Source organism: Lepisosteus platostomus, chromosome 15 (genome assembly GCF_059453375.1).
Source record: "Lepisosteus platostomus isolate fLepPlt1 chromosome 15, fLepPlt1.hap1, whole genome shotgun sequence".
In the NCBI taxonomy this organism is placed as follows: domain Eukaryota; kingdom Metazoa; phylum Chordata; class Actinopteri; order Semionotiformes; family Lepisosteidae; genus Lepisosteus; species Lepisosteus platostomus.
The window spans coordinates 4,776,491-4,797,495 of record NC_142625.1 but is presented as its reverse complement, the minus strand read 5'-3'; the positions used below and the strand labels follow the sequence as shown (position 1 = coordinate 4,797,495).

The 21,005-nt window shown below is 42.0% G+C and overlaps 2 long non-coding RNA genes, 1 other non-coding gene and 1 pseudogene across 3 annotated transcripts in view; 3 read left to right on the top strand and 1 right to left on the bottom strand.

Annotated features, from left to right (window-relative positions):
* The window catches only part of LOC148647726 (uncharacterized), a 188,666-nt gene that overhangs the window by 29,064 nt on the left and 138,597 nt on the right, over window positions 1-21,005 (top strand). The gene's annotated exons all lie outside the window — the stretch shown is intronic.
* Window positions 1-21,005, bottom strand: part of LOC148647728 (uncharacterized) — a 492,485-nt gene that overhangs the window by 372,125 nt on the left and 99,355 nt on the right. The window lies entirely within an intron of this gene.
* LOC148647734 (U2 spliceosomal RNA) lies at window positions 2,171-2,357 on the top strand. Its single transcript, XR_015927167.1, has one exon. It is a non-coding gene; the product is annotated as a U2 spliceosomal RNA (small nuclear RNA).
* On the top strand, window positions 12,753-12,912 carry LOC148647733 (U2 spliceosomal RNA; annotated as a pseudogene).

The window sequence follows — 21,005 nt, the reverse complement described above, 5'->3', positions numbered from 1 at the left end:
CGTGGAAATAAAGGTTTGGCTTTCGACTTTCAGGCAGCTCAGGGGTTGAAAGTGAAACTGAAGGACATCTACGTCAAAAAGGCAAGGGATTTTCTGTTCTGTATAAGAGATTGGGTTATGGAACCATATGAAGAGGTGTCTGGCCAGTTTTTCAGGTCAGTGAGGGCAAAGCAAGGGCGGAGGAATTTTGAAGGCATTCGTGTGAGTCCAGATAGGGTGGTTAAGTCCTCGGAAGGAATGGTGGTGGCTGCCTCGCGGCACTATGAGGTTTGCTTTCAAGAGGAAATTAAAAACAGAGGCTGTATGGAGGAGATGGCAAACTTGGTACCAAATAGATCAGATGGGCAAGAGATGGAGGGGCTGGACTCAAGAATAGGTTTAATGGAGGTGGAAAGTGCTGCACGCAGTTTGGGTAAAGGTAAAGTTCCTGGTATTGATGGGCTGCCTGTGGAGTTTTATTTGTCTTTTTGGGACCTGTTGGGTCCAGTCCTGGTAGAAGTTTTTGAGGAAATTCTAAGCAGGCGGGGCTTAAGTGATTGGATGAGGCAGGGAGTTTTGGCTTTGCTTTATAAAAAGGGTGACTCCTTGGACTTGGGGAAATTGGAGGCCGATACAGTTACTTTGTGTGGATTATAAGATTCTTGCCAAAGTTCTGTGTACTAGACTACGACGTGTTTTACCCATTTTGATCCACCCCAATCAGGCATGCAGGGTGGAAAAAAGATCAATATTTTGGAACCTGAGACTCATCAGAGATTCAATTGCCTGGGCAGAGGATAGAAATTTGCCTCTGCTGGTGGTGAGTTTAGATCAGGAAAAGGCATTTGATAGGGTCCACCTTCCCTTTCTGTGAATGGTGTGACAAAGAGCTGGCTTGAGATCAAGGTTTGTGGATTGGTTAAAGTTGCTTTATCTCAACATTGGGTTTAGGGTGTGCATTTATGGACACTTGGGTGAAAAGGTCAGGATAGGGAGAGGGGTAAGACTTGGATGCCCTTTGTCGCCCCATTAATTTGGGACCCAGAGTGTTAGGGTTACAGAACTGGGATGCACAGATGAACCGAGTGAGTTGAAGCTAGGCATGTAGAAGAATAGGAAGTTATCATACATTGGGAAGGTGATGGTGATAAAATTGGACATTCTCCCAATGTTGGTCTTTTTAGCAAACGTTTTTCCGATGCCAGTATGTTATCACAAGAAGCTCACGAAGTTGGTGTTTCAATTTATCTGGTGTGGAAAATATGAGTACATAAAGCGGGTGGATATAAGGTGTTCACCAGGGCGGGAGGGATGTGCCAGACCTCCCCTGAAATTGACTGCAATATTTGTAGCAGGTGTGTTGAGCTGTGTATGGGGAAGTGCAGCACAAGCATCAGTACTTTGCTAGACTTTAGTTCTCCTGGGCAGTGCAACCCCTGTGCAGGTGGACAAATGTCACTCCCAAGGCGGAGCAGCCGTGGTTTTATAAGCAAGCGACTGCTTGGTTGAGAAAGTACTCCGGGGCACAGTTGGATGAGGGCTGTATGCGGCACAGGGTTTTATATGAGAGAGCAAGGGAGGTGTGCATACTAAAAGAGTATCCTGGAATAGAGATACCAGAGCATCGCTGGAGGTTTCTTCACCTTAAGGGGTTACCCAATCGGATGAAGGATCTGAATGGGTTGTGTGGGGGGAAGAGGTTGTTTGTGCGAGAAGTCATGTGTAAACACAAGTTGACGAAGTCTCCTTTGTGCCCAAGGACTGAGTGTGCCGCGGTCTAATCTATTGCTCATGTGTTTTGGGGTTGCGGAGTAGCACAATCTGTTTGGGATAAGCATCGTGCCCTATTCACGAGTCTGTGGCCGAGTTTTAAACTAACTGAGCACGTGGTGTTATGGGGATGGAAATTGGTCAAGGGGGATGAGAGGACAAACTTTTTGTTGTGGTTGATGGTGTCTGATTAAATTGGTCCAATGGGACTGCAGAAATCATTTGGTGAAGTATGGGGCTGATGTGAGTGTGCGGGGGATAAGTGGGAATGTTAAGTATGAGTTATGCCAATTGCAAAGATATGATTACGGGAGATGGGGTTATCATGCGGCTAAAGAGCGGTGGAAAACCCTTTTGGATTTAGAATGAGGTTATAATGGTTTCAGTGATCTGATTTTGTAAGTTTTGTGATGTTTCTGTGATAACTTGTTTATTTTGTACTTTAATATAAAAAAATCTGTTCTTTTCAGTTTCATATCTGATACGTCCCCCATCAGGGGACCACATATTAAACAGATTTTTAGAACAGGGAGCTGGATCAGGAGCTTGCTCCGTCCTCTCCACGCATCGGCCCGGTATTGCAGAGTCTCGGGAACAGTGCACTACCTTCTCTCAGCGGTGAAAAAACAGACGTAGCAAGCAAGCGAGGTGGACTGGAGCTCCTTCTTCTCCGGTCTTGTCTCTCATCCGTCTGTGTGTCTCCTTGTCTCTCTCTCCCCTTCCCTGTCTCCGTCTCTGTTCCCGTCTTCCCTCTGTTCACTTTCCCGCGTCTCGACTTTCTCGGCAAGCAGGCCGGCCCCCTTTTCGGCTCCCGTGCATTTTCCCTGAAAAAAACTTTGTTTTTTAATCTCTTAGGCAGGCAGGCAGGCAGGCAGGCGTGGCGTGGCGTGGCGTGGCGTGGTGTGTGTGTGTGTGTGTGTGTGTGTGTGTCCATCCTTGCAGGCGGGCCCCTTTTGACAGCCGGGCGTTTTCCCTTCAAAAAACTTAGTAAATACACCTTTTCTTTCTTTTTTTGTTGGCAGGCAGGCAGGAGTGTGCGTGTCCGCTTTCGCTTGCAGCTGGTTGGGCACAGCTGCTGCCGGTGGGAGGGGCCTAAGCTAAGGAGGCTGGCCGGCTGGCGCCCCCCGCAGCTGCAGTCGTTGTCAGGCCGTTGACAGAAGATCAAAGAGCAGGGCCCCTGCCCGGGACTGGCAGGAAGGCAGGCAGGCAAGAGAGAGGGGGAGCAGAGTCCGACAGCAGGCCTCTGGCTGCAGGGAGGCTGGCAGCTGCACGGGTCCTGGGCTCCAGAGGAGTCGGCCTGCGCCACTGTGCGCCAGCGGAACGCCGGCGCGTCGGTCCACGCCTTTAGGGGCATCGTTTCTCGGCCTTTTGGCCTAAGATCTACAACTCTTTTGTCTGAGGACGAGAAGGGCGACGGAGGAGCGGCTGGAGAGCAGAGAGGAGTGCGGCTATACCCACTTTTTTTTGAAGATTGGAGAACATCAGCCAGGAGAGGATTTGGAGCGGATTTGGTGGCGGAGCGGATTATTGTGGCTGGAGCGGAGGGAGCGGAAGGAGTGGAGAGCGGCGGCGGCGGCCTCTGGCCCGGGTCGTCTTCAGGATGGCAGGGGCGCCGGCCTCCTCCAGGAGGCCGAGAAAAGAGCCAAGCCTCAAGTGGACGATCTGCTTTTACTGGAAGGCTGACTTCGACATGACTGGTCAGGATTTGTTTGTGGAACAGATTCTGATGTTGGTTTTGAAGGTAGAAAACTATGAAGTTCAGTGTGTGCAAGGAAATTGGATGGAGAAGTATTTCGATGTTTCGTTTGTAGATGAGAAGACATATAAGAAAGTGTCGTAAGAATGCGTGGAAAAACATGATAATGAATGGATGAATGCTTTTGAATGTATCGGATTGGCTTCAGACAATACTCGCTGTATAATTGTGTATATATATATACGATCCGTATGTCACTGATGATGATGTCACGGCTTTCTTGGAAATGCACACGAGTCGGTAGAGAGACTCAAAATGATAAATGATAAACACGGTTATTGGACAGGGAAGAGGCAGTACCAGGTGACCCTGAAAGCTAATGGGAATTATGAAGGGGGCTACTCACACCCCCCGGCATTGTTTGCTCTTGGGGCAAGTCGGGGCCATATGTATTATCGCAATCAGCCACCTTTTTGCCGGAAATGTCATGAGGTAGGTCATCTGGAAACGGATTATAACACTACTCGGTGCACAAGATGTGGTGAGGAGGGACATACTAAGAGGAGCTGATGGAAAAAGGTCTGTTCGTTGTGCGGGGAGGATGATCATCTATATAAGGCTTGCCTGAATAGGGATCTGACCTATGTGGCTGCAAAGAAGGGCCCGGCTTCGGGGATAGTGGTAGATGGGGAGTCAGAGGTGGAAGAGGAAAACGTTTCTGGATGGGAGCTGGGGTGTGGCGAGGCACGAAAGCTTAGAAGAAAGAACTGTAGAAAGGGCACGGTGACCCAGGATGCGAGAGGAGGTGAAGGACAGTCTAAGAATATGGAGGATAAGGATAAAGAGACATCTCAAGGTGTACCTTCAGCAGGATTGGTGGAGGAGCTGCAGGAAGAGCATGTGGAGGTGCAGGTAGAGGGGCAACTGGAGGTGATTGAGGAGGGACCTGGTAGAATGGAACAGGCTGGTAAAATTGAGGGGCGTCTGGATGACGAGGATGTAGATATGAACAGAGAGAAAGCTCACCCCAAAAGACAGCGGGTGGAAAGTGAGAAACTTGCCATCACGGAAGGCAAGAAGCTTAAAATAAAAGAAGGGGCACCATCAGGAGAGGACAGTGGAGGCAGCGATCCTAACGAGACTGACCCCTCTGAAGATCCGAAGCTAGATCCGGAAGATCTAGCAGACTTCGAAGGGACAGAAGGTTCCTTGTCACCGGGTTGAAGGATGGCAGGTGAAGCCATCACAGTCATATGGCATATGTTCAGTATTAAATAGGCCTGGGGAAGATGAGAGCCCTATTGCTATGTGTCTACCAGTCACGCCGGGAATGTCGGAAGAGGAGATGGAGCAGGAGGATGGTGTTGGGGCCGCCTACCAAGGGCTGGAGACGGCTGGTAGTCCTGGGTGTGGCTTCGGATCCATCAGCCCCTCGTCATCTGCTTAGGATGAAATGGACAGTGAGAGCTCTGTTGGCCTGCCATGACACTTACTATTGCAACTATAAATGTGTGGGGGTTGGAAAGACTGATTTTTGTTTTCTTCAAGAGGTGCACTTGGCAGGGCACAGGGATGTTGATTTATTTCAGAAAGAATGGAAAAAAGGAAGATCGTGGTGGAGTGTAGGAGGGGTCCATTCATCAGGGGCAGGTGTAGATGTGCCTCCCTTGATTTTGTCGTGCATGAAACCAGAATCGTCCCTGGCAGACTTTTGGTGGTTGACGGCAGATGGAGAGACATGGCTCTAAGACTGGTGGGTGTGTATGTGCCTACAGATAGAAGGCTGCAGAGCGAATTTTTGAAAGATCTAGAGCCTGTTCTTTATACGAACAGAGGATTGGTGGTGGGAGGTGATTTTAATATCGATTTGGCGGACACACAGGGTGATGGGGTAAGTTCACTCTTAGAGATCATTAGGGGGTTTAAACTTAAAGATGGGTTTCACCGATTTAAACATTACACGTGGGACAATCAACGAGGTATGCAAAGGCGTCTGGATTACATCCTTCACGGTTTGAGGTTGGAGATCCTGGATAGAACAGTAACACCTACATGGTTTTCTGACCATGCTTTGCTGGTACTGACCTTTAAAGTTAAGGAAAATGGCCTTCAAGCAGGGTATTGGAAACTAAACAAAACGGTTTTAGACGACAGAGAGTACCAAGTCAGGATTGCACACTTACTAGGACATCTTTTAGGAATACGAGGGAGGTTTAAGTCGGCAGTTGGGTGGTGGGAGAACTGCAAGAGGGTCATCGCTAAGGTGACTATTGATTATTGTGTGGCCCAAAGACAAGCAGAGTGGGAGGAACTAACCAGACTTCAGAATGAGCTAGACCGGATTTATATGGAGGCTAATCGGAGTGGGGATTTTGATCTGAGGGCCTCTACTAGGGTACGTGCACTGTTGAGGGAGAAATGGTTGCGGCGGGCTAAAGATTACTTGTTCCGTCTGAGGGGCACCCAGCTAGAGAAAGACGAGCAGTGCTCAGTACAGTTTTTTAGCCGAGTAAAAGAACAACAGGATAAAATCTATATAGAGAAACTCGTTAGGAGGGACGGGGAGGTAACTGAAGATACTCCTGGTATGATAGAATGTGCGTCAGACTATTACAAGGCTCTCTTCACTGAGAAGAAGGTGGATGAGCAGGTGCGTGGAAGACTGATGGCCCAGGTGTGTATCAGTAACTGGGAAGACAAAGATCTGGACTGTCCTTTATCATCTAAGGAAATAAAGGAGGCTATGTTAGGATTGTGGAAGGGTACCGTTCGTGGTGTTGACAGCTTGCCCGTTGAGTTTTATATTGTTTTCTGGGAGCAGTTGGAGCATATTTAGTTGAGGGTTTTTTTGGAGATTTTCCAGCTTGGTGAGCTGGGCCCCTCGATGAAGACAGGCATATTGACCCCAATCTATAAGTAGGCTGGGCAAACGATTTTTAAAATTTTTAAAAAATAAATAAAAAATGAGATATAATGATGTGTTCCTGCTTAACTTAGACATGGCACGACTTTAAAACCTATAAAAACAGGTTTCAAGAGTTAAAAACCACTTTTTATGCACGAAAAATGGGTGATTTTTCTTCCTCGTGATCAGCTCAGAATCTTTGTGTATGCTGTAAGGTTTTTACTTCTTAATTAAACGTTTAAAATACACGAATTTCATAAAGACAACACACGTTTCGAAGAGAAAAAATCCCATTCTTTTCTCTTCCTGTTGTGTGAAACTGATCAGCAGGTCTTTTTTCTCCAATCAGAGGCTCTGAAAATAGCATACCGCCCACTGCGCTCTGTCAGAGAGGGGCGCGGCACCGAGAGAGGGAGGAGGCACGGAGCTCAGCAGTACAGAACGAACCTTCTGCTGCCTGGAGCGCTTATGGCAGCAATCGCATCTGCATTTATTTACTTAATTTTTTAAATTAATCAAGCAATATGAAGAATCTCTTTTTACTTTTAAGTCACTTAATTATCATTAAGCACAGCTTTCTCACCACTTAGACTACTTTTTGATACCATCCTTAGACAAAGCAGAAACTTCTTGTTCTGTCTAATGACATTACAATTGGAAAGATTACAGATTTTCATTGTCTTTAATTTTGTTACGTTATACATTTTAGAAACGTTTCATCCATACAAACACCACAAAACTATTCTCGATTGTATTTCTGAATGGTATGTTACACTTAGTTCACTGTTTTAAATACATCTAATTAAGAAAGTTAGGTGTTAGCATAAACTATTAGCAATCAATAATATTAAATTTAGCACTGTAATAAGTTTTTGCACTTTCCCCCGCATCTTGTAAAAATATATTTTCATTGTTCAAATATACATTAAATCTGACTATCATATAATAAGTTAAATACAAAACTAAAGAAGAAATAGGGTTAAATATAATTCAAAATATTTTGCTAACAATGTTAACTGTTTATGAATAATAAAATGTATTAACTAAGGAGTAGGATGGCACAGTTGTTAGTATGCTTTTTGTTTTGTTTCTTTTCATAAATACAACAGTAGTACCTGATGTCTCAGTGGCTTTCAAAATTAAATTATGCATGCAAACCTGTGAACTAGAAAGATAACTAAGATATCCATCCATTTATAATGGTGGTGAAGTGGTTAGCATTGCTATCTTGCAGCACTGGGGTCCTAGGTTCAATTCCTGCCATCCTGTGTGTGTGGGGTTTGTATGTTCTCTCTGGGTTACATGGTTTTTCCCCATATGTGTGATATGACTCCCTCTCGCACTCCAAAACATACTGGTAAGTTAATTGGTTTATGGGAAAACTGGCTCTGGTGTGTGTGTGTTTGTGTCTGTCTGTCCTGTGATGGACTGGCGCTATGTCCAGGGTGTATTCTGCCTTGTGTCCGTTGCTTACTGGGATAGGCTCCAAATCCTCTGTACTGGATAAAGAGATTAGAAATGGATAGAAGTAAAGGCACTGTGTGGATGGAACTATACACAGTGTTAGAAACCCACTATGAAATGGCAGCATCTCACTGAGAATAAAATATTTTATAGTGCTGGCTTAGGGAAACAGCCTTTCCACCTCTCTTGCACATCAGTATCCATACCTAGTTATTTAAACAAATTGCCTCTAATTATAAACATCTTAATATTCTGGCTCTGTGGATCTGCATCAGCTATGTTTTGGAGGCCATTCCTTCAATTCATGTGCATCCAACACACAGTTCAATGCTAGCAACTACACAAAATCTAAAATACAATCCTCATTTCAGTATCTATGTAAACATACAGTCTCTTAACTTCATCATCTTCATCAAAAGTATGCCTAACCCCATTAGGAAGTGTTCTTGTTATCAGTGTATTCCTCAGCTTTCCCAAAATATCTTCTTCTTGCCAACATCTCTAGTCTTTTATCCTGCAATAACTCAGCCAACACTTAAATCTCAAAAGCTGCTTGTGTTAATTTCTTTAAATCACAAATATCATGTGTAAATACTGGCCATGTAATACTCTGCATTGTGGAATAATAGTTTATTTTAAAGGGAACTAGAGAAACTAAGAACCAGAGAAATCAAGAAAGGCTTTTTTTTCTAGAATTAATAAATGCACATCCTGTTCACTGGGGAAATTAAATCCACACAGCAATCTTCAATATGTTCAGAATATGACAGCAAGAATCCTATCAGGGATGCATTACACCTGTTTTCAAGTCCTTGCACTGGTTACCTATCAGGTTTCGAGTCAACATCAAAATCCTCATCCTCATTCAGTACCTACAGTATATGGCTTATTATCTGTCAACTCCCCACCTTTGTCTGTCTGACTCTGGTCTTCTAGCTGTCATCAAGAACATTTACATTCTGTGGGTGACAGGGTCTTCTCTAGCTGCACCCCAGAGCTCTCAATTTGTATTCCCAGTGATATCAGTCACGTACCCTGAGTGCATTTAAATCTAACCTCAGAACCTTTCTTTTCAGAAGACTTAGTGTCTGTATCTGCTTCATTTTCTAATTTTGGTAGCACCTCTAACTGCTTGTCTTATATGTATTTACTTTGTAATCTGTGGTCCTTTTATCTGTTTTTACATCTACTGTATTGCTTTGAGATGCCACTTTTAAAGGTGATATATATAAAGTTTTTTATTATTGTTATAGAGAAACATGATCAGATTTTCCATGGTTCAGAAAAAAAGATCGAAAGTATACTAGTCTGTCACTCTTCTCATTCCCTTTGCTAAATGACTTTTCATAATAATCTGATCAATATAACTGCCCGTTTTCTGTGCTTTCTCTATCCTGCAAGATTTGCAATTATTCTGAAAATTTTCTTCTTGAAATAACTCATTTCTAAATACCTTGTTTCACTGTTAACATCTTGCAGCAACTCTGCGACAAAATATACACTTAGCTCAACCTGCTACCAACATTGAATAAAAAAAATCTTAAGATTTCTATATTTATGTCTTTATTTAGTGGTTTCATTAGTGACAAAGGCTAAACTTTCTTGGAAAAATGTATTTTATGTGTTGCGGAAAAAACTGACTTGCTTTAACAAAATATATTTACAAATCCTTTCACCTGGCAATCTACCTGAATGCCCAACTATCTGAGAAGCCCTCCATGAAACCATGGTTGCTATTAATTCATTTGGGCTCACTGACAGAATTGGTGTTTTTTATGCATGCTAATTTTCTGATTCCTCACTCTGTTTCATGTTTATAGATAAGACTTTATTGATCGCGAAGGGAAATTGATGTACATGATGAACATGTTTGCATGTTCTTTTGTAATATACACCTTTTTGTGATTTTTTTTGTATATCTAAGCAAGTGTTCCTGCATCCCTCTTCTGCACTATAGTCATGGCTTTTTTTTCTGTTTGTTTATTTCAAAGCAACACCTGCTCCATTTCGAAAACTTTTTGCTCATGTGCATTTTTGTATTTTTTACACCTTTAGCACTTTAACGTCCTGAATTTTCATTTGCCTTAATTTGTAGAATGAATTTGAGTTTTAGCCTTAAAAATCTTAAGTTTTCACTATCTTTTGTTTCTTGTCCTACAACTGTTATTATTGATCACCATGACTTCATTCAGCCTTTCCTGAACGTCTATGACAGGCAGAGAGAGTGCTGTTTCTGGTGCTATCTTTTGCAGCTGACATTTCACTGTTTTAAACGAACAAGAAATTAGATTGCTCATAAATCACTTATTCTATATAAACACAGCGTAATTGCCCTCCGAAAATCCTCTTTTTCTTGTTCGTTTTAGAGACCTTGATCGAAACGGATTTTAGATGTCAGAAATGATTTATTTTCTCTGTATGTCCTACATTGCTTTGTTGAGATTTTAACTTTATATTTAGGCTCAGATTTCAACTATAAATCGTACAGTAATTAATAGCAGTAAATACTGATGTTTTGCTCCCTCTTACCACAAAAAATATATATGTTTTGTAGCTGGGATGAACTTTATTTCGTACGCGTAGCTACTGCGATTCGGAAACGGAACAGTTAAAGATGGCGTCAAATCAGGCACCCAGAGAGGGGGGGGTGGGGGGGTGTCTTCTCGCCTCCATAACTAAAATGCCAAATAGGAGTGGCTTAAGCGACATACACAGTTGTGTAACTGACAGTTTGAGGTAGCCTATAGTGTTAATTTCGCTTTGTTGCTGATAGGCTAAGCTTTCGAAACTGCCCCAAAGTCATGTGACTGATTTTTCGCAAGCTGACTGACTGATCACAAGCACCACCATGGTAACTGGGATGTGTAGTTTTTAATTCAGTTTGAATTATAACTGTACGTACTGTCTTCATATTTGGCCAGGGCTTTAAAGAGAAGGTGCGCCAAAAAATTTCGGTGCCGTCGTCTCTGCTTTAAAGGTACCCCCGTGCTGGAAGAATTTGACCTCGGAACATTTTCCCAGCGTACTATAAGAAGAAGGGCGACAACGCCAATCTCGATAATTGGAGACCCCTACAGTTATTGTGCACGGATTACAAGATTCTTGCCAGAGTTTTGAGCAGGAGACTGAGGAACATCATGATGTACCTGGTGCGGGAAGACCAAACGTGTGCAGTGGCTGGAAGGAGGATGGACTGGAATTTGCAGCTGGTACGAGACATCACCGAATGGGTGAGTGATAGAAGACTGCCTTTGATGCTTGTGAACTTGGACCAAAACAAGGCTTTTGATAGAGTCCATCACGAGGCTTTGTGGGAGATCCTGGCGAGAATGGGGGTGAGCGCTAGGTTTATTGAGTGGATCCGCACCTTGTATAGGTCAGTGGAAACGAGGGTTAGCATCAATGGATGGGTAGGGGTTGGAATCTCCGTTACGTGTGGTGTATGGCAAGGGTGCCCTCTGTCTCCCTTGCTCTATGTCCTGTACATAGAGCCTTTCCTGGACTGGATACGGGAAGATTGGCAAGTAGATGGTGTTATAGTTCCAGGAAGTAAGGGAAGGCAGGTTAAGGTGATAGCCTATGCTGACGATATTACTCTGATTTTGAGCTCTGAAGACAGCTTGACCAGGGTGCTCAGTATAGCTCAAGAATTTGAAGATGGATTAGGAGCTACTTTAAATAAGAACAAGAGTTCTATTAAATACTGGGGCACTTGGCGAGACAGGAGCAATACCTTTGGTGGTTTGACAGTGGTGCAGGAGCCTATCAAGATCTTGGGAGTTCTGTTTCACCCTGAAGATGCTGCTCGCCTTAACTGGATGGAGAAGATGAGGAAGGTGACACAAAAGTTGGGGCTGTGGCGACATAGATCTCTATCCTTTCTCGGAAAGGTTGTAGTGCTAAAGGCGGAGGTCATGCCTTTGTTGATTCATCTGGTGGTGGTTTACCCCCTGCCGGCGAGAATGCGAAAAGAGCTGGTTCGTGCTGTGTTCACCTTTGTGTGGTGCGGAAAGTATGAATATACAAGACGAACAGACATGTACAGGCCGATTGAAGAAGGGGGAAGAGGGGTTCCGGATCTTCCCCTGAAGCTGGACTGTGTTTTTGTTGCTAGTCTCTGTTTGATGTTGCACGGAGACCCGGTTTGTTTTTTCTTTGTTCGGCTGTGGTTCTCTCACGCTATGAGGCATTTGGTGAAATAGATTAACTCAACACCTAAGGCCGAGAAGTTACCATTGCACTACAGACATGCAGTGCACTGGCTGAAAGTGCACCCGACGGGGAAGGCGGATCTCACCTCTTTGGATCAAAGACTGATGTATCGGATGCTGAGAAAAGACAGTAGCCCTGTGGTAACGGGGGTGCCTCGAGAGGTTTGGGCATGTACACAGGCAAAGCCTTTGGAGAATAGATTGTGTGATCTAAATTGGTTGTGTGTGTGGGACAGATTGGCTGTGAGGGAGAAGTTGTACAGACACGGCTTAACAAAGCAGAAGAATTGTCCTCGGCAACAGTGCCACAAGGAGGAGACGGTGAGGCACGCATTTTGGGAGTGTGCATTTGTGCAACAGGTGTGGGGGCAGTGTACACGATGGATGTTTTCGTTTTTCACTACAGAAAGGTTAACTTATGCAATGGTATTAAAGGGGGTGGCAGGAGTTAGGAAACAGAATGAGAGGTTTTTGGTGTGGCTGCTGATTAATTTAGTTAAAGCGTATGTGTGGCAAGACAGGAATGAACTGGTGAAGCATGGTGTGCATGGATCAGTGGGTGCTGTGGTGTGGAGGGTGAGGAATGACATAGGGAACAGAGTGAAGTGGGAAGTGCGGAAGTAGGGATTTGCGGCGGCGAAAGAACGATGGAAGGATCTGTTTGTGTTAGGGATCTGAGTTAGGTGTAGGGTTGTGAGAGTGTGGTGTGATTGAGATGTGATTATTGATTCGTTTTATATTAAAATAAAAAAAAATCTATTCTTATCCCCATAGGGGGACCACATATTTAACGGATTTTTGGAACAGGGAGCTGGATCAGAAGCTTGCTCCGTCCTCTCCACACATCAGCCCGGTATTGCAGCGCCCCCGGGAACGGTGCACTACCTTCTCTCAGCGTCGAAAAGAGACGTAGCCAGCAAGCAAGCAAGCGAGGTGGACTGGACATCCTTTTTCTGCGGTCTCGTCTCTCTCTCTCTCTCTCTCTCTCCCTCCATGTCTCCCTCCATGTCTCTGTCTCCGTTCCCGTCCTTCCTCTGTGCACTCTCCCGCGTCTCGACTTTCTGGCCAAGCAGGCAGGCCTCTTTTCGGCTCCCATGCGTTTTTCATCTTTTCCCTAGGGAGGCAGGCGTGGCTTGTGTGTGTGTGTCCCCGTCCGTCCTGAGAGAGCGCTGCCCCTTGCCTCTGTCCGCAGGTGCCGACAGTCCGCTTTCGGTTGCGCCTGGCTCGGCACAGCTGCTGCTGGTGGGAGGGGCCTAAGCTAAGGAGGCTGGGTGGCTGGCTAGAGGGTTAAAGAAGGGATGGAATGAACTGGTGGGACTGCCAAAAGAAAATTAGAGATGAGAGGGAGTAGTGAGGAGGTCTCAACCTCTGAGGTGGTTGCTAACATGGCCCCTCAGACAAGTGTGGAGCCTATAAAACAGGCAGAAAGTTTTTCGGGCCATAGTAAACGACCCTGTGGTTTAGTAGGGCTTGAAGTTGCAGCGACTGAAGACTTTCTGTCCGAGCAGAAAATAAATGAGGAGGCTCAGATTGACTTTTCACCTTTCCCTAATTGGGCTAAATTAGTACAAGAGGGTGTGGTCTTCGAAATAGAAGGCAGGAACCTAATTAGAATCGCAAGTAGCGAACAAGTAGGGTGTGTAGAAGACTGGATTACATTTTTGTTTCCTGCACAATCAAGGTGGAGACTGTTCAAGTCACCCCAGTGTGGTTTTCTGACCATTGTAGTGTGAACATTAAAATAGCGGATTTTGGAATTAAGTTTGGCAGAGGGGTATGGAGACTAAATTGTGTGGTCCTGGAGGAAAGAGAGTATATAAAGAAGATGGAAAGGTTTTTATTAAGATTTCTGAACAAAAGAACGAAGGACAGATCTTTGGTGGAGTTTTGGGAAGAAGCCAAGATCCTGATAGGGAAGATCTCTAGGAAATACTGCAGGGAGAGGAGGCGAGAGGAAAGGGAGGAATTAGAGAACCTTGGGAGGGATTTGGAGAAGAGCTATAACAGCAGAGATGGTACAGCGCCCTCTAGTGAGGAAAAGGTAACAACTCTAGTTCAACAAATTAAGGAATATTATGAGAAAAGAGCAAGAGATTTTATGTTCTAAGCGAGAGTAGAGTTCTTGGAAAAATATGAAATGTGCTCTACGTTTTTTTTTAATAAAATCAGAAAGAAACAGGAAAAGAGTGCTGCATGCAGTCTCTGACTCTGGTGGTGGACAAGTTAAAGATAAGGAGGAAATGCTTTGAGAAGTGTCAAACTTTTATGGAAACCTTTTCTCAGAAAAAGGTATGTGAGAGGGAAGCAGCGGGACTGATACTTCAGACCCTGCAGGCAACTCTGTCAGCAGAAGAGAAGCTGGTCTGGAAAAGCCCTTTGAGTTGCAAGAGCTGGAAGCAGCAATGAAGTCTCTGAAAAGAGGGAAGGTGCCGGGAGTTGACAGAATTCCAGTAGAATTCTACAGCACCTTCTGGAGGATTTAAGGCCCTTTTCTCTTGGAACTAACGAAAGAGATTTTTAGCAAAGAATGTATGGGACAGTCTATGAGGGAGGGCATTTTAACCTTGATTTTTAAGAAAGGAGACCTCACACTCTTGAAAAATTGGAGACCATTAACACTTTTATGTGTGGACTATAAGATAATGGCAAAACTACTTGTCCACCGTGTATCACAGGTGATGCCGAGCATAATACAAATGCAGCCATTCAAAGTGTGCGGTACAGACACGTACCGCAGGTAATTGGCTGCGGTGTCGCGTATCATGACGCAAGATGACGCTGAGTACCGCGGTACGTGATTGGATGACCGACAGGGGCACTCGTGGTCCGTTGGTCTGTCGTAGAAATACTTACTGTAAACGTCTTTACTGTGCCCGTTGTAGATATTGAATTTTACCACTGAAGGGAAATTTTAGTAGCTGAGCATAAAAAGAATAGGAGCATACAGTAACGCGTGTGAAGGCCATAAACGATATTAATTTTGGAACATAAACATACAGTATATAGCTGGTCTTGGTACTTTAAAGAAAAAAATACGCACCAGTATTCCATTTCTCCCTAAACATTTTAAGATTCGAAGTCTTTAACTAACGTGATACCGGAGTCAACAAGCATACTTTTAGAATTTGATTAATAGAGAATATAATATGGAATCGCGTATCTAAAGAATTTAATAACGGTATGATTATAGTCGTGTACTGCGACAGGGCTGTGTAGGGCTGTTTCGCCTCCCTGTTCATGCGAGTTGTCTAGTAGCCTACTGGTCTACGTGCGTGACTAACAACGCACAGGTTGTGTGTTCGAATCCATCTGGTGCTGGACTTTTCTTTTAACAAACATTCCTTCGAAAAAATAGAATAGCGATATTATGGACAATCAATTGACTTTTATATTTCAAAATATCGCAACATGATCGATTCTAAGTCATTTTTGATAACAATGAATAGTCACCTTCTTCCCTTCTGACAGCGGTTCCTGCTTCCATTGTGTGTGTGTGCAATAGAGTAAATTTTTATAGAGAAATGGAGGCTGAACAGTATGCGTTACAATATAAACATTTATATTGATTTAAATCGTGTTCTGATTTAAATCGCAAACACGTGTTTAATTATGTGTTTTTTAATCATAATCAGATTAATGCATTTCTATATTTCTGTATGAACCAGCTTAGAGGTTCATACAGAAAGACAGCTTGTGTTTAAATTGAGTGTAAGGTAATTTATGCTTCTAAAGTCATGGTCAGTATTTATTATTGTACTGTGCTGTAAACTTTTTCTGTGCCTAGTCACATTATTTTATAACGTTTTTATTGCGTTATTAAATCTGGTGGCGCTGTGTGTTAGTTTCCTGACTCCCATGTCACATGGTCTGTGATTGAATCCCATGGAACTATGAATTTATTTTTTAACAAACATTTCTTTGAAAAAATGAAACGTTTCCCTTGGTCAGAGATTAAATAAAACCTCACTCGCACCAAACAAATGTATATTTCTAAATATCACAACATGATCGAATTTAAGTCTTTTTAATAACAATGAATAGTCACCTATGCGTTACAAAATGTACATTTATATTGATTTGAATCGCGTTTTGATTTAAATCGTAAACGCGTGTTTAAATATATGTGTTTAAAGGCGATATACTGTATAAAAGCACTGATTCCTATGGAGTGTGTTCCGCCGGGGATTCAAAAAATGTATTTTAAATAAGCTGATAAAGCTTAGACTAACTGTATTCTAGCCTGTATTACAACAGAACATTGGACAATGCAATGTAAATTGCAATAATGCACTTGGAATCTGTCCAAGCCCTCCTATAAAAATTATTTAAACTGCGACACTGATCATTCATCTCTAAATAAACTTTATTTTATATAGCGTTTTAAGCAAATAGGTAATTAGATTGCTCATAAACCTAATCGCTTTTTCTACATAAACACAGCGTGACTGCTCTCTGAAAATGCTTTTCCTTTATATTTAGGCTCAGATTTCAACTATAGATCGTATTATTATAAACTTTCTTGGAAAAATGTATTTTATGTAAACCATGTTTGCTATTAATTCATTTAGGGCTAAAATACGTTCATTGTCTTCCAATCAAGTTGAGTTGACATTGGAAGCTTGCCACTCCCGGACTGTTAAACCAACACATTAGCACGTCAAAGCCCATTGAGGGTATTGAGCCAGTATTGGCTTTAGTATTCCCCCCCTCTCCCCTCAATTCAATTCAATTCAAGGTGTTTTATTTGCATGACAGATGGGTACAAGCAGTGTTGGGTATGTATATTGTAACGCTTATGGCCGACAGGCACTGTGTAAGAGCCGGCGTACTAGAGCAGCGCACCGAGGGAGCGTCTGCATTTATAACTTAGTTTTTAAAATTAGTCAAGCAATATGAAGCATCTCCTTTTACTTTTAAGTCCCTTAAATACATTGAGCACAGCTTTCTCACCACTTAAGATTGCTTTTGATATCATCCTTACACAAAGCAGAAGGGAAATCTTAGTGCCTGAGCATAAAAAGAATAGGAGCATACTGCAACGTGTGTGAAGTCCATAAACGATATTAATTTTGGAACTTAAACATACAGTATATGGCTGGTCTCGGTACTTTAAAGAAAACATACACACCAGTATTCCATTTCTCCCTAAACATTTTAAGCATCAAAGTCTTTAACTAATGTGATACCGGAGTCAACAAGCATACTTTTAGAATTTGATTAAAAGGGAATATAATATGGAATCGCGTATCTCAAGAAATTAATAACGATATAATTATATTCATGTTGCAAAAGAACTGCAACGGAGATAAAAACTCCCTTGCTTTTAACAGAGCGTTCCATAATTTCTAACTACGAAAATGATTTAAACTGCGACACTTATCATTCAACCAGAGCTCGAAATATCACAAGGATCCTCTAGAGCACAGCAAAGACTGTATTAAAAGAATCGCGTATCACAAGAAATTAATAAGATATAATTATATTCGTGTAATTCGTATAATTATATAATGCCAGCGAACTCTTGTTTTTATGTCCACTATAACTACGCTAGGCAAACGCCCAGTTCATCTGGCATTTTCTTTTACGCTGCGGGCATTCTCCCGGTCTGTGTCTTCTAGGATATAATGCCAGCGAACTCTTGTTTTTATGTCCACTATAACAGACAACCTCCTTTGCTTTTAACCGAGCGTTTAATAATGTCCTAAAATGAAAATGATTTACTTTATTTCCCTCACGGGATCAATAAAAGTATCTATCATCTGTCTAAACTATGGGACAGAATTCTGGGGTCTCCCCATACCAGAGATTATGGTAGGGCTTCAGAATGGTGATTGGCTGACACCATCTGACACCCCTCTGATTGGAGAAAAAAGACGTGCTGGTTTGCTATACATACAGTACTGTACCAGTAAGAGAATTTCTTTCTGTTTGAAATGTGTATTTTAAAAGTTTAAGAAGTAAAAACCTTACAGCGTACACAGATTTCCTTATCTTTGTCTTATGCATAATAATGTCCACCGCTCTGTCTAGCAAATTAATAATAAACTTTATTTTATATAGTGTTTTAAACGAATAAGTAATTAGATTGCTCATAAACCTAATCACTTGCTTTTTCTTTTTATTTAGGCTCAGATTTCAACTATAGATCGTATTATTAATAACCATAATAACAACCAACCAACAAAAACAACCATATAAACATAATACCAACCAAAAACATAGATAACAACCACAATACAAAATCAAATATATCAAACCATTAGTTCAGGTGGGTAGCTGCGTCAGCATGCGTAGGCTGCAAAGGAACAAGTAATAGGTTTATTCCATGCTGAAAAAAAGAAGAAAGAGAACACAACGTTTCGGCCGTGGAGCCTTCTTCAGGTGTGAGAGAGACAGGGCAGTAGGCAAAGGTAAAGTAGCGGGAGAACAAAGGTTGGGAGGGTGAAGGAGTGAGAGGCCAATCAAGAGATGAATTGATTGGCCTCTCTACACCTCTTGATTGGCCTCTCTTTCTGTCCCCTGCTCCCGCCTCTCACTCCTCCTCCCTCCCAACCTTTGTTCTCCCGCTACTTTACCTTTGCCTACTGCCCTGTCTCTCTCACACCTGAAGAAGGCTCCACGGCCGAAACGTTGTGTTCTCTTTCTTCTTTTTTTCAGCATCGAATAAACCTATTCCATATCAAACCATTATACTCTCGCAAATTCCTCCAATTATCATAATCCCGCCCCTTATGCAAAACCAAACCCTCCTCCCATCCCAGTTTATCCTCTTTATCATCCTCAAAATCTACCTCGATTTTCAACTTAAAGCATTACTGCTTACTGGGTTTTTGAGGGGGGGAGGTGTCTTTCACTGGAAATCTCGCCTGCTTCCACTTTACTCAACCCCCTCTCTGCCGGAGTGCTGGCTGTGACGAATTAAACCGGTTTCACAGGTATTTTCAAAGTAGGAAGTACAGTGTTAAGTGGTAGCTGGGCTCCTTCCTCAATAGAATCGCTTTAACATGCTAATGCGTTGGTTTAACAGTCCGGGAGTGGCAAGCTTCCAATGTCAACTCGACTCGATTGGAAGACAATGAACGTATTTTAGCCCTAAATGAATTAATAGCAAACATGGTTTACATAAAATACATTTTTCCAAGAAAGTTTATAATAATACGATCTATAGTTGAAATCTGAGCCTAAATATAAAGGAAAAGCATTTTCAGAGAGCAGTCACGCTGTGTTTATGTAGAAAAAGCGATTAGGTTTATGAGCAATCTAATTACCTATTCGCTTAAAACGCTATATAAAATAAAGTTTATTTAGAGATGAATGATCAGTGTCGCAGTTTAAATAATTTTTATAGGAGGGCTTGGACAGATTCCAAGTGCATTATTGCAATTTACGTTGCATTGTCCAATGTTCTGTTGTAATACAGGCTAGAATACAGTTAGTCTAAGCTTTATCAGCTTATTTAAAATAAATTTTTTGAATCCCCGGCGGAACACACTCCATAGGAATCAGTGCTTTTATACAGTATATCGCCTTTAAACACATATATTTAAACACGCGTTTACGATTTAAATCAAAACGCGATTCAAATCAATATAAATGTACATTTTGTAACGCATAGGTGACTATTCATTGTTATTAAAAAGACTTAAATTCGATCATGTTGTGATATTTAGAAATATAAATTTGTTTGGTGCGAGTGAGGTTTTATTTAATCTCTGACCAAGGGAAACGTTTCATTTTTTCAAAGAAATGTTTGTTAAAAAATAGTCATAGTTCCATGGGATTCAATCACAGACCATGTGACATGGGAGTCAGGAAACTAACACACAGCGCCACCGGATTTAATAACGCATTAAAAACGCTATAAAATAATGTGACTAGGCACAGAAAAAGTTTACAGCACAGTACAATAATAAATGCTGACCATGACTTTAGAAGCATAAATTACCTTACACTCAATTTAAACACAAGCTGTCTTTCTGTATGAACCTCTAAGCTGGTTCATACAGAAATGTAGAAATGCATTAGCCTGATTATGATTAAAAAACACATAATTAAACACGTGTTTGCGATTTAAATCAATATAAATGTTTATATTGTAACGCATACTGTTCAGCCTCCATTTCTCTATAAAAATTTACTCTATTGCACACACACACAATAGAAGCAGGAACCGCTGTCAGAAGGGAAGAAGGTGACTATTCATTGTTATCAAAAATGACTTAGAATCGATCATGTTGCGATATTTTGAAATATAAAAGTCAATTGATTGTCCATAATATCGCTATTCTATTTTTTCGAAGAAATGTTTGTTAAAAGAAAAGTCCAACACCAGCTGGATTCAAAACACACAACCTGTGCGTTGTTAGTCACGCACGTAGACCAGTAGGCTACAAGACAACTCGCATGAACAGGGAGGCGAAACAGCCCTACACAGCCCTTTCGCAGTACACGAATATAATCATACCGTTATTAAATTCTTTAGATATGCGATTCCATATTATATTGGCAGAAAAGCTTAAAACTACCACTTTTTCACACGCTATTTCACATGCTAGTTTAATACTTTGATGCTTAATATCGTTAGGGAGAAATGGAATACCGGTGTGTATTTTTCCTTTAAAGTACCGATTCCTGGAATCTGACTGGCTGACACCCTTCTGAAGTGGTTCCATAAAATGTGGTATACGGAAAAGAAAGCGTTGATAAATACAAGTGTCTTTTAATACACTCTTTGCTGTGCTCTTGAGGATCCTTGTGATATTTTGAGCTCTAGTTGAATGATAAGTTTCGCATTTTAAATCATTTTTGTAGTTAGAAATTATGAAACGCCCTGTTAAAAGCAAGGAAATATTTATGCCCGTTGAAGTAAAACAAAATGCCTGTCAAAGTATGGCTTGGACAGATTCCAAGTGCTTGTACAAATGTGCTAAAGAAATTATACTTTGAGTATACAGCTTGTCCAAAGCCATCCATTATTAAT